This window comes from Camelina sativa, chromosome 16, assembly GCF_030686135.1.
Source record: "Camelina sativa cultivar CO46 ecotype springtype chromosome 16, ASM3068613v1".
Classification (NCBI taxonomy): Eukaryota; Viridiplantae; Streptophyta; class Magnoliopsida; order Brassicales; family Brassicaceae; genus Camelina; species Camelina sativa.
In genome coordinates, this window is record NC_141895.1 from 25,820,083 (window position 1) to 25,833,805 (window position 13,723).

Here is a 13,723-nt window from a genome sequence, read left to right on the forward strand (position 1 = left end):
CGACATGCAACTTGGATGCGCTCCCAGGAAGAAGCACCAGTATCCCACTCGATCCATCATGCCTAGAATGGATGTCATCAACGCTCGAGCCACACTCCAACATCAACGCTCGAGCCACGCTCCAACATCAACGCTCCAACATCCACGCTCGAGCAACGCTCCAACATCCACGCTTGAGCCGCATTCTGAACTCCCTCACTCGAACCGCTCGACAGCCGACGTTCCAAACTCCCTATCTCGAGCCAACTTCGTCCACCGTTCAAGCCGATGTTCCGAACTCCCTCTCTCGAGCTGACTTCGTCTCCCGTTCGAGCCTTACCAATCGAGCTAACCGCTGAACTCAATCGAGCCACTCACCCTGCTGCACTCAATCAAGCCAATTTCACTCACGCACTCGAGCCACCACTCTATCCACCATTTGAGCCATCAGTCGAGGGATTTAGCTTTCGATGTCTTCATCAAAGTTGTAGGGAATTGAGTCACTTTCCAATGCCGTTTATTTCAAGACAATCGGAGATGTGGTGCAAGAGTTATCATCATTTTAGTGGATACGTATACACCCAGCTCGAGCCAACACTACTCTGGATCGAGCCAACACCACTCTGGGTTGAGCCAACACCACTTTGGGTCGAGCCAAAAACACTCCACTCGAACCAGCTCGAGCCAACACCCCTCCACTCGACCCAGCTCGACCGACATACTCCCAGGACTGACGACCAGCGACTTGGACAACCCGATTCCCGATTCGATGCTCTATCTTGTCGTTTTATGTTCTAGGGCTTTCCAAGTTTTTCTATAAATACATTTTGTTAAGTTTTTACTGAGGGATACCTTTTATTTTCGTTTTTGTTTTTCCTTAAGGTTTATCTAGCTACCTAAAACGTTTTGAGATTTTGTATCCAGATATCTTTTATTTCATTGAGTTTTTGCATTTGATATCTTCTACAAAGTTGTTCATCTCATTCAATGCTTAATTCAATGTTTTCCGAGTTTGTATCCTTGATGATGATTTATGGATCTGAGTAGTGTGATAGTTCTTGTAACAACCGCGAACCGAAATCCCGATTTGGGAATGTGCATCGGTCAATGCTGGAGGAGCATCGGTCGATGCAGGTTCAGTTTTCTGCGTTTTGACTTAAGTTAAACGCTGCGTTTTGGGCAAAAGGAAAAGGAAAACCCTTATGTCGTATGTTTGTCTCATTCGACGAGTTTTAGCCGTTTTCAGAGAGGAAAGAAGAGACAAAAGAGTTCTAAGTGTTCTTGGTGAGTTTTGAGAGATTGGAGGCGTTTCTGTAGAGATCTGTAGCTGAGATCGTTGTAGGAGCTTCCTAGGAGTGTGTTCTTGCCTGTTTGTGGTTCAGAATCTTCTGTGGCAAAGGTAAGTGCATGACCATGGCTTATCTAAGCTGGAGGTTCCTCTGATCTAATTATTTATGTGTTGTTAGGCTTGTTAGAATTTTATGTGAGGCGTTAGGAAGCTTTCATGTGGTTGCAGGAACGAAGATTCGACGAGAAGCTTTGGGGAAAACGATGCTCGGCATGTGCATCGGTCGATGCACTATGTGCGTCGGTCGATGTTAGTGCGAGGACAGCGCGGATTGACCTATGAGCATCGGTCGATGCCATGTGGAGGCGTCGGTCGATGCGATTAGACTTTCCGCCTGATCCGATCAATTGGTGGCAACTTGTCCTGTGGGAAGGTTGATAAAGGGTGAGGACCAGGGTTCGACGAACACCTGGCGCACCAATAACCTACTATGGATTTGGATGAGTAGTTCCATTTGCCACGGTGAGGGGTTAGGATCGATGCCCTACAGGGCCAGCTTTGGGCCTATGGGGACAAGCTAGCAATGAGGTTAGTGGGGTCCGCGGGACGGGTTGTCATAGTTCTTGAGGATGAGATAGATTAGGTGGAGGATCTCAGTATGTAGGGTGTTTAAGCTTAGATTCGTATGATTCCCTTATGGACTAGAGTTTGAAACACTAGTTTCTCTCTGATCAAGTGGAATTAGGTCTTAGACATTTCCGCACCCAAAAGGTTTTTGATGAAATGTCTGACCAACTAGTGCCAGAGACTTTTACATTTCTAGCCTAAGAGATCAGTTGTCTAGGATGTTTGTTGACGTGAATGAACTTGTTTGTCATGCCTGCTCGACCATGTTTCTCTAGCGAGAGCTAGGTATGGAAGTGGTTGAGTCTGAGTAGCTTTTGCCAAGAGATTAGATTAGCTAAGTCGTGATGTTCATTGTTTAGGGATAGCTTGCTTGTGGCATGGCATGTTAAACACTCTGTGGACTGAGAGACTCCACCGACATCAATTACCCCCATCCTTAGGACTTCTATCTTTTGATTGATATTGCATTCCTAAGGCTGTTTTTCATCTTGCTATCTAGTTCCTTTTTAGACTCGATTTCGTTTTTACTCACGTTTACCTCTTGACATACATTTTCGTTTCTAGTTCTGCATTCTGATCATTCTAGGATTGTTAGACATAAAACCACTTTTTTGAACCGGTTTGACTTGTGATTTCTTGATTGCATCTTGATTGCTAGCAACATCTCATTTCGATTGACACCTTAAGTACTACAACACATAAGGTTAATTGAACCTGCTATGACACACAAAAATCCTAGTATAAAAAATCTTAAAATGTTAAATTTAAATCTAATATGTACATAAGAAAATTAATGTTTTATATTTGAAAAATAGAATTATAAAAAATATAAATTTAAATATTTTTAAAATATAAAAACATAATTCTAATATGTATATAAGAAGTTTGTTTTTGAATAATGTAATTTTAACATGTAAAAAGTTTATTTTGATTCTTTTCCTATATTACTTTTCAAAAATACCTTTTCATGTTGTCTATTTTCAAAAATACTCTTTTCAATCTATAAAATGGTTAAATTCTAAGCCCTAACATCAAACACTAAACCCTATTCCCTCAAAACTATACTCTAAATGTAAAATAGAGAATCCAAATCTAAAAATTCTAAATATTAATTTAACATATTGTAATTGTGTAAAAATAAGCAAAAATGAAATTGTTCAAGAAAAATATATTTTTGAAAAGAGGTATCTCAAAAGGGGCATTTCTAACAAATTCTTATTTTAATATGTATAAAACAAAAAATATGTGTTTAAAATTTTAAAATTGTAACTTTTTTAAATAAATATATACGTTCAAAAACAAATTATAAGATTAGATAGTAGTTTTAATTAAGATACTAATTCTACAAGGAAAATGATTACCTTTATTCGTAAAAAGAGAAAATGGATTAAGGATATACAATTAATTCATATATTATATTTAATAGTAATTATTATTCTTAAAAGAAAAGGGATTATAAAGACTCATTTCTATCCAACAACTAAACTATCTAATATTTTCTCACCTAACAATGTAATTTTTTCAACTTTGTTATATTGGTAAAGGTATTATTTTTCTCTTATGAGGTTGTATTATTCTTATGCTGGTGATTCATATTATAAAGTAAAACTACACAAAAATTGTATAAACGATCCCATATTTTCAACATTTTTATTATGAGACCAAGCTAATCTATATATATGTGTTTACGTAACTCAAAGCATATGTTAACGTATTACACATATATTTTTTTAACTTTTTTTGACATGAGGTAAATTATTACTTAGGACAACAATATATATAAAAATATTTTAGCCAATGTTGGTTTTCTAAAAAACTTTAGTGGTTTTCCTTTTTTTAACAATAATTTTTTGTTAATTTTCAAATATTATAATTCTTATTATGATATAGACTAAGATGCATAGATTGTGTTTAATATAAGTTTCAACTATTTAAGATAAAATATGTAAAAATTAAAATATGGTTTATTATGATGGTACAAATAGTAAATTGTATTAGAAATAGATATAGTGAATTTCAAATTAATTTTTTAAAAATCATTAAAATGTATAGATAATCACTCGTATTTAAATTTTTATCGAGCCTTATAGTCTGTTATAATTGGCAACCATACCCAAGTGGATTCATCTATTGAATTATTAATCGATATTTAATAATAATGTAAACAAATATAATTGGACCACATCTTGTAATCTTCACATTAACTCTTTTATTTTTGTAACATATATTTTATGTACTATAATTCAAATGGTGATGAAAGGGTAACGAGTTGAAATTACATAATTGAATAGTTATCTCAAAATTGGTTCGGTGGCGACCTAACCATTAAACATTGCCTTTAAGCAATGTTTTTAAAACCGGACCGGAAGGTGAACTGGAAATCTTTCGGGTCATTGGATCAATCGGTCAGACCGGTTGAACCATGGGTCAATTAGTTTATTGGTTTGTTTACATTTTATAAATATAATATATATTTTTCTATAAATATATGAACAAAACATACATAATGAAATACTAAACAATTAAAATTAAAGTTTTAAATGATTAGATAAAATAACTAAGTGATTTTTCTATAAATAACAACAGTTAAATTTAATTTGGTTTGAGTTTGAAGTGTGATAAAAATTAAATATTTTAATTTGATATTGATCCGTTGGTCCAACCCGCCGGTTCAACCACCGCTTCACGGGGTTTTAACGGGTTTTTCCGAGTTTTTGCGAGTTTTTAGTTATCCGGTTTTTAGAGGTAATCCGGACCGGAATGTCTCTAACAACACGTCTAGGAACCAGTTTTATTAGAGTCTCACATCAGAAGTTACCAAAATTCATCAACAAAGATTGAAGATGTTTTTTTTCGTTTAATAGTTTATTTTTTTCAATTTAGCAATACTTTATGAGCTCTTTTATTTATTTATTTTTGATTTGAGACGTTTTTTCTTTTTAAAAATAACCACCTTTTTTATTTATTTTTTAATTCTTGAACCAGAGATATTTCACAAAAAGAAAAGCAAAAATGCATATAATTATGTAACTAATATAGAATAAATTAAAATGTGTATCTTGCATTTTCCTGTGGCGGGTAAAATATGGTTCTTATATTGTGGCGGGTAAAATATTAAAGGCCAAATTAGGGTGAATTATATATCATTTGTTGCCTTCCCTCATTTGTTCTCCACGCCGCTGTTGCTTCATCGTACGTGAGTACTCTTTTTTTTCAATGATTATTTATGGTTTTGTGTCTATATGCAATACACATGTGTTCTTTGTTTGATGATGTATCTATGTTTTAACTTTCTCTATATGATGATCTGTGTCTGTGTAGTACACGTTTTGTTTACGAGATGATTCTCGTTTTGTTTACGAGGTGATTCTTTGTGGTTTTATAGCTATGTTTTTGTGTAGGGTATTATAATGGATCGCATTGTTCATGAAAGTGAAGAGATATAAGTTAGAAAGAAAAAAACAAATGAGTAATTTCAAGTCAGATATTGATATTATGATGCTGGTTTTGTCAATCATTGCGAAGGTTCAATATTCCGTATGGCAGATACCACACCAGATAAGAAAACCAGCTACAAGACTTGGACATGAATACATCCAAAGAGCACTGGTTGGTGAGGAGCATGACACTTTTCGACGTTTGTATCGTGCTGTAGTATATTTCAGTTAATTAAATTATCAATCCACAATCTGCATTAATCAACTCACTAAGAATACATAAAGTTGTTTAATCTATTCTTAAAAAGAATTGGTTTTGTTGTAACAATCTTAACTAGCAAACAAATTAAAGAAAAGAAACAGAACACAACTAATAACAAACTTTGAATTAAGATTAAACAAGTGAACCTTGGGCAAGGTAATTGACTTGGGAGATAGCTAACCAATCCTAGATGTCCAGGCAACAATCAAGAACAATCCTATGGCTAAGAACACTAATGCAAATCAATCCATTTCCATGGTAGAGATTCCTATGCTAATCAAGTGATAATCAACTTTTTCCAAAGACAATCACAAAGCTAGCATGCATTAAGAACAAGTCTTAATATCACTAAGCATCCTAATCATCAATTTCCATTGGCTAGGAGTGCAAAGCCCTTGAATAGTTTGGTTCAGGAATTTCATCAAACACTTTTTGGGCAATGGAAATCCTAATGTCTAGATTCAAGCTTGATCAAGGCTTTCCAGCATTATTAACACTAAACAAGATAGGAAACACATAAATAAGGCTCTAGACATCAAAGATCAATCATATATCTCCCTAATCTACCTAGCCCAAAGTTCTAATGATCTACTCACTCATCATCATGATCACACAAAGGAAATAGTTTGATCTTTGTGAAATCATAATAAGAGATTATAGATTAAGAGAGTTGAAAGAGAAATTGCTATTAAAAAACTTAGAAGTACTAAATCATTCAACAAACCAAGAGTAAATAAGCTTAAGAATCCTAAGTGGCTGCTAAACAAAAGATAAACAAAAGATAAACCAAAAATAAGAGATAAGAGATAAGTCTCCCCTTAATAGGGTTAGAGTATTTATAGCAAAATAAAAGGGAGCCGGGTCAACCCAGTTCAAACCGGGTCAAACCCGGATCAAAACTAAAACAAGTGTGGTGATGGTCTCACACGGCCATGCTTTGACCGATTGAGATGGCCGATTGGGATGGTCGGGCACACTTTGGCCGATGGTGGTGGCCGCTGGTGTAAACGGTGTTTTCTCTTCTTGAGCTCCATCGGCCATGGCTTGGCCGATTGATGAGGTCGCGTGGCTCCAACGGTCATGGCTTGGCTGATTGAGCTTGGCCGCTGCTGTAAACGATCTTCCTCTCACTGAACTCCATTGGCCAGCTCTTGACCGATTGGGATGGCCGCTGGTCTTCACTCGGCCACCGTTTGGCCGCTTCTCTTGGCCGCGTGTGGCTCCTGTCTTCACTATGGCTGTATATACGTTCACTCAAACAGGTATAACTCTTTACACGCACATCTGATTGGCCTGAAATCACCTCTATTGCAAAGCTTACTCAATTTCCAATAACTTAGATGAAGAACTCTGGAGCTAAATCCCAAATAAAGGTCTTCATACGAGTCGATCTTTGAGGGACTGCAAACTGGTTCCGAATCATCAATCATCTGTGTGCATTCAAATGTGTGTCTTCCATTATATTGATAATTATTGACTTATTTGTCTCCAAAGCACACTTTCTTTGTACATCTATACTCCATCATTTGAGATAACAAACTTAATGCAAAATGCAACCTAAACAACCTAAATGCTCATGAATATGCACAAAACAATGAAGAATTAAGCTCTAAAATTACATAAAAACACAAGATATCATATCGCATGGACCCAGAAGCATTTCTGAATTTATGCTCTATTTTTAGATTGGAGATGGGTTTAAAAGACACAAGATATGTTTCAGTTGAAGAAATGCTTGCCATATTTTTGTTCATCTTTGGGCAAAATTCAAGATATGTTTCAGTTGAAGATAGATTCTCAATAAGTAGGAGCTTTAACACAATTCTGAAGGTATTAAAAGCACTTGCTCCTAAGTATATGGCTAAACCCGGGCTTGCAGTGCCTACAAAAATAAAGGATAGCACATGGTTTTATCCTTATTTTAAGGTATGAGATTGTTTTTTTCTGCTTATTTTCTAGTATTTCAAAAAACTATGTGGCTAGCTAAACTCTTGTTCCTTTTTTCCTTAGGATTGTGTAGGGGCTATTGATGGAACTCATATCCCCGCAATGATAACAGGACAAGACTCATCTAGCTACCGTAATCGAAAAGGACAATTATCACAAAATGTGTTAGCTGCATGTAATTTTGATTTAGAATTTACATACGTTCTTAGCGGTTGGGAAGGTTCAGCTCACGACGCAAAGGTACTAAACGATGCTTTAACTAGGAACACCAACAAATTAATTGTTCCAGAAGGTATGTCATTTCATTATGATAAAACTAATATTCTTTGTTATTAATTTTCAAGTTATATTACTTATATTTGTATAACTTTAAAATTGTAGGAAAATATTATTTAGTTGATTGTGGATTCGCCAATCATCGTCAATTTTTAGCTCCATTCCGAAGTACTCGCTATCATCTCCAAGACTTTAGGGGACAAGGAAAAGATCTAGTAACTGCAAATGAGTTGTTTAACCATCGTCACTCTAGCTTACGAAACGTAGTAGAAAGGATTTTTGGCATCTTCAAGTCAAGATTTCTCATCTTCAAATATGCACCACCCTTTCCATATAAGACGCAAGTAGAGTTAGTACTTGCTTGTGTTGTTTTACATAATTATCTTCGTCGAGAATGTCGTTCAGACTTGTTTGAAAATGTTAGAAATGCAGAAGGAACTAACACTGATGAAAGAGTTGATGATGGGAATAATGAAGAAGAAGAGCTTCATAGTACTCAAGAACAACAAAGAATGCTTGCTAATAATTGGAGAGCAACCATAGCGGAAAACATGTGGACAGATGCTATGAATATGAGATCATGATACAATACTATTATTGTGCTTTATATAAGATTGTTTTCATTCTTTCTGTTGGTTTATTATTTTAGTTTTTTATCCAATACTTTTTATTGAGAAATGTTTTTTGTCTCCTTTTAACTACAATGTCTATTTTTTTCCTTCTTAAATTAACCAAAGTGTGATCGAGTGAAGTTAGGTTAAAATTTGATTCTTCACATGACGTTGAATCAAGTTGTTTTCTTTTCTATTTTTCTTTTCTTTTTATACTCTAAAATCACCTAAAATTAATAATCAAATTTCACCAAATCTCACCAAATCCCAAAACCCAAATCTCAAAAAATCTGCAAAAAAAAAACAAAATCTCACAAAATAACACTCAAATCTCCCAAAATTCTGAAATATTAAAATCTCAGCAAATCTCCTAAAATATCAAATTCAATATACCCCTAACTGATGAGTGGCAATGCTTCTTCTTTGAGATCTGGTGTCATTTGGGTATTAAAACATAGGTCCAATTTTCTTTATTGTAGGATATCACCCGTAAATGTTTAGTCTCACAAATTTCAAAATTTTTCTTTTCTAAACTAGGTTCACACTAATAGATTTTTCTCAGTATGAATAACATGGTTCATGCTATTTTTACTAAAACTGTTGTAATTTTCTGTTACTTGTAATAGTTTGATAATTTGATATGTTTCATGTTATATTAATACTTAATAATATGAACCATTTAAAAAATATAATAACACATCACCTTTTACATGGTCCATCTAATTCGAAAATTTACATAATATCACTATATTCTTTAAAAAAAAAATTTTTGTTTCATAATTGTACATCTGAAATCTCTATATTATTAAGATTGAACCTAAATAACGAATATTAACTACTCCTTCCAATTTTTTTTAGTTGTCATTCTAGAATAATTTTTTTGTTTTATAATATTTGTCATTTTAGATTTCTAATACACATGTTTGGTAAAAACGACTACTTTTATCCCAATTGTTTTAATGTCTTGACCAATAAAATATATAATATTAAAGAAGAGTAAAATAGAAAATTTAGTTATTTGTTTAATTTTTGTGAAAAATTTTTGAAGGACAAATAATTTAAAACGAATGGAGTATGAAATTATGCATACTATGTGGACAGACAAATCGAGCAAAATAAATAAGATTATGCATATTTATAGGTACTATGTACTTTAGTCTAATACTAACCCGCAAAGCTTCCCCCTATATTTTAGTTATTATAATACCAAACCAGATAGTAAACAAGTTGGGTTACCGTTTACTCTAAACACCAAGATTTAAACTATTAAAATTTTCTATATGAAATGACAGAAAACATATATCCGGAGCCGTGGTGTACCACACCGCGAGTTCGTATGTAATTCTCGGCTTTACTAGGGTTTAATATTAGAGAGCTTGGGTAAACTATATAGCTGACGTTTCTATTGTATTGGTCGATTGTTGTGTGTTAGAGTCGTCCACTCGTCCTTCACAGTCCATCCATAGTTGGAACCACCGACTTTGTATAATTTAGCCGAGGTGCAACTCAAGAGAAACATGATCAAGAGCGCGAAGCCAATGATCTTCTTGGTGCCCATGATTCGAGATGTTTAATTAAACTCAGCTCGCTACAATCAGAGAGTATTTTTTGAAGTAGTATGGATGAATGTGTTGGTGAAAAAAGAAGTCACGTATGTGCTCTATTTATAGAGGTTTCACAATCCCTAATAATAAATCCTTGTCTTATTTGGATAATTAAGTTTATTTTGTTTCCTTATTCTCCACATGAATCGAAGTTCTAACTTTTTGTTTTCCTTTTTGGAACTAGATCACCTTTTACCATCCTTTTCTGTTTAAGCGTTTCTAATTTAATGAAATATATTATCTAGTTTTCAATCCTTTCTCCTTAATGAGGCGCGTGTTTGAGCAACACAAGAGGAGGGTTTCATTTTCTATACAACTAACTACTCAAGAGCTCATTCATATATTATATATTTTAAATTTGTGATAATAGGATTTCTAAAATGATGTGTTTGATAATATCGTATATATCATATTTTAAAAATTTTGTATAATCTAAAATAAATTTACACTTGTTTTTTTTTTTCATTTAAAATTCTGTCTCCAATAGGACTTTTGAAGGAACGTACGGAGCTTTATCCATCTATCACAACGATATATTGGCTTTGAGTGCAGCTTCAAGGATATAGATGAAGAGGCAAAAAGTAAACATGCTATTATTTTCTATAGCTAATTAAGCGGACATCATCACAGATTTCTGGGATGAAGCAAAGTCTTTTTGTGTGACTGACGGTGATGTGTTTGTGTTGGAGCGTTCTTCCAAAAAATTTTGTGTGACTGACGGTGAGGATCTTTGGAAGAGAACTCCAAAAATTTGAGGTGAATTAGCTAGGGTGGATATATAGTTCGTTCGAACAACTGATTGTTGCGTAATGCTATGAGAAACCGAAGGGCTAGAGCTAATATGGGAACTGATCTCGAGGGACTGCGCTACAAAGAAGGAGATGAAGGGGCCTGTAACTTGCTCAAACAGACATATTATATGTTATTAATAAAAAAAAGATTTAAATTCTTGATTTTTCCAAATCATGCTGACGTAAGTTTCATCATTCATTCTAATTAGCTAATATTTTAACATGAATTAAGATTGTTGCAACAAATTAGACTCTTCTTATTATTATTTTTTTGTATGATTTCACAAAACAAAAGAAGATTAAAAAAAAAAAAACAAGCTTTACTCTAAAGCTTTCATCTCCTCCTTGAACTTAACCATTGCAATTCTTGGCAATGTAACCACAATCTGAACCCCTCCAACCATATGGGCCGGTTCCAACCTAGATGGTCGCATGAACATATTAACCATCCTAGCTGTCTCCGATGGGACCACTGGGACAACATTCACCGGCTCATTCCATCCAAAATCCATTGATCCAAAGATCCCGATATTCCTCCAATCCGTCAAACAAAACAACCCATCTTTTTTTCCTTTGATCGTTAAATTCATCTTAATGATTTTTTCAGTGTTTGCAAGCTCTTCTTGGAGATAATCTTGATCGCAGGCCTTTCTCTTGGCTTCTTTTATGAGATTTACGATATCTGAGATGGGAGATTCTTCCACTTCTCTTGCAGTTAATGGCACGTACATATCGATATATGCATTACCGTAGTATCCATCGGGCAATGGTGGATCCACAACGTTGCGGATTCCTACTGATAAACCCAAAACAGTGACTCCATCTCGATCCAAATTGAGAGATTTAACTCTTGACTTTCATAAATAAGCTCCTATAACTTCGAAAGTAGTGATTGTCTCATTGGAGAAGTCGTGTTCTTTCAATGTAGCTTCTTTCAATCTTTTTATGCTATCAGCTCTAATATTTATTTTTTCAGTTACCTAAAAACATTTATAAACAAGGATAGAATGAAAATATTACCTTAGATTCAAAAACATATAGTTTTGTGCACACACATGCATACCCAAGCATCCGTTGGTAAGTAGGGTGAAGCTGCCGTGTCGCCACCGGGAAGAAACGGAGGTTGATCATCGTCTTCCGGCTTCCCCACAAGTCTTTCTCTTTCCCAGACCGGCGTCAACGTTGGTTTCTTCTTCCCGCCAGCTAACTCCGTTAAAGCACACATGATATGACCTTCTCCATATCCATCGCACATTGCATGTGACATGGCCATCCCTAACACGAATCCTCCACATGGTTACCTATCGTAATCAATAAGGTTATGTATTATTTTTTTAATAGTACATCTGAATTTAATGTGAGAAAAGTTTGGTCACCTGCCACAAGCTGTGTGTCGTTTACATGCGTCTAAATTTACGTTGTTCTAGAGGAAAAAAAAAATGTTTACCCTACAAGTCACATGCACGAAATTAAATAGACAAGACAAAACTGGACACAAAATATGCGGAGTTTGCAGATTTCATGCATGACCGGAATGATTAATTAAAGAGGTTTACGTATTACTTTTTTGTTTTTTTCCTCCAAATTATAACTCGATGAAAGATACATAAAATAAGAAGTTTATTCTATTTACTTGTAAATTTTCAATGGATGTAATCCGTCCTTGATTATATAACAAGATGTTAAAACCCGTATAAGCCTAAGGGATAACAAGCTAGCCAGCACAACCCAAGCCGTGCATAAAAAACTCATCTAAAAATGAAATTATATACTATTTTTTATACTGTTTAAGCGGATAATTTTTGTTTTTAATTTGAAAAAGCGAATTCTAATCAAGAATGGCTTATGTACCTAAAAAACAAGAATGGCTTATGTACCTGCAAAGCAAAAGGTCGATAACCATCGCTCTCCACGTGAAGTTCAGGCAGGAACTTTAAGGCCGTATCTGAGTCAATGCTCTCCAGATTATTCAAAGAAGAGAGCTCCACATTTTCAGTAGCCACCGTGAACGGCACACCACCTTCGTCGCCACCACAGCTCAACTGAAGCTTCCGGTCACTATCCTGGCGCTTCAAACTCCCTGAAAGTGGACAGTAATACACGAGAAGATCGGACAAAGCTTCTTTAAGCAAAGATTCCGCCCGGTCATCATCATCAACTACGTTCTTGGCTTTGAAAACGTAGCATGCCTTGTAAATGACCTCGTTATAAGGATCATTGTCAAGTGTTGAAAGGGAAATAGTTTGAGGAGGTATGTATTTTGAGGGTTTCACCATCTCGGTGAGCTTTTTCTCGACCATTAAAGTGATCGACATGTTCTAATTTCTGTGTGTATAATTTTATGAACACTCTTGTCCTTTATAAACAAAAGGTTTTTGCATCATGTTGGCCACGTTTAACCGTAAATGTTGTAACAAGTTACAACTGGCACTTTTGTTTATATGCTAAGTTATCTTTGTTGTTCGCATGCATGGCCAATAAATTAAGGAAATGGAAACGGTGTGACATAGTAATATCATTTAAATGTCACTGTTGTCTGCACGGCCAGTATATCTTCATCTTTATTTGAAATAGTAAAAGCAAACGTACGTAACTCGTATCATCTTTAGGTGGTAGCAGCGGCTGGGAAATATAGCTGTCAATTGGGCGGGCCACCCATGGACATGCCCATGTCCATATACATATGGGCGGACCATGGTACGACAATAGAAAATAGTATCAGGGGCTGTTCATTTCATCATCTAGAAGCCTAATGTTTTCTTATGGAGAACGAGAGACTTTCTAAACTTCCAGAACTTTATTATCTCTTCATCCTTCTCCTCCAAATGTTGACAGGTTCAGCTCTGTTTGATTTAAGGAGAAATTTCAAAAACAATCCTTTCATATTTTGTATTGTTATGA

The 13,723-nt window shown here is 34.9% G+C and overlaps 1 pseudogene across 1 annotated transcript; it reads right to left on the reverse strand.

The window, feature by feature from the left end:
* Positions 1-11,055: 11,055 nt before the first annotated feature.
* LOC109129395 (spermidine sinapoyl-CoA acyltransferase-like) lies at positions 11,056-13,204 on the reverse strand (annotated as a pseudogene). Its single transcript, XR_015583785.1, has 3 exons — positions 12,692-13,204; positions 11,886-12,123; positions 11,056-11,802 (listed from the first exon to the last, which is right to left on the reverse strand). The product of XR_015583785.1 is annotated as a spermidine sinapoyl-CoA acyltransferase-like (transcript).
* Positions 13,205-13,723: the final 519 nt, after the last annotated feature.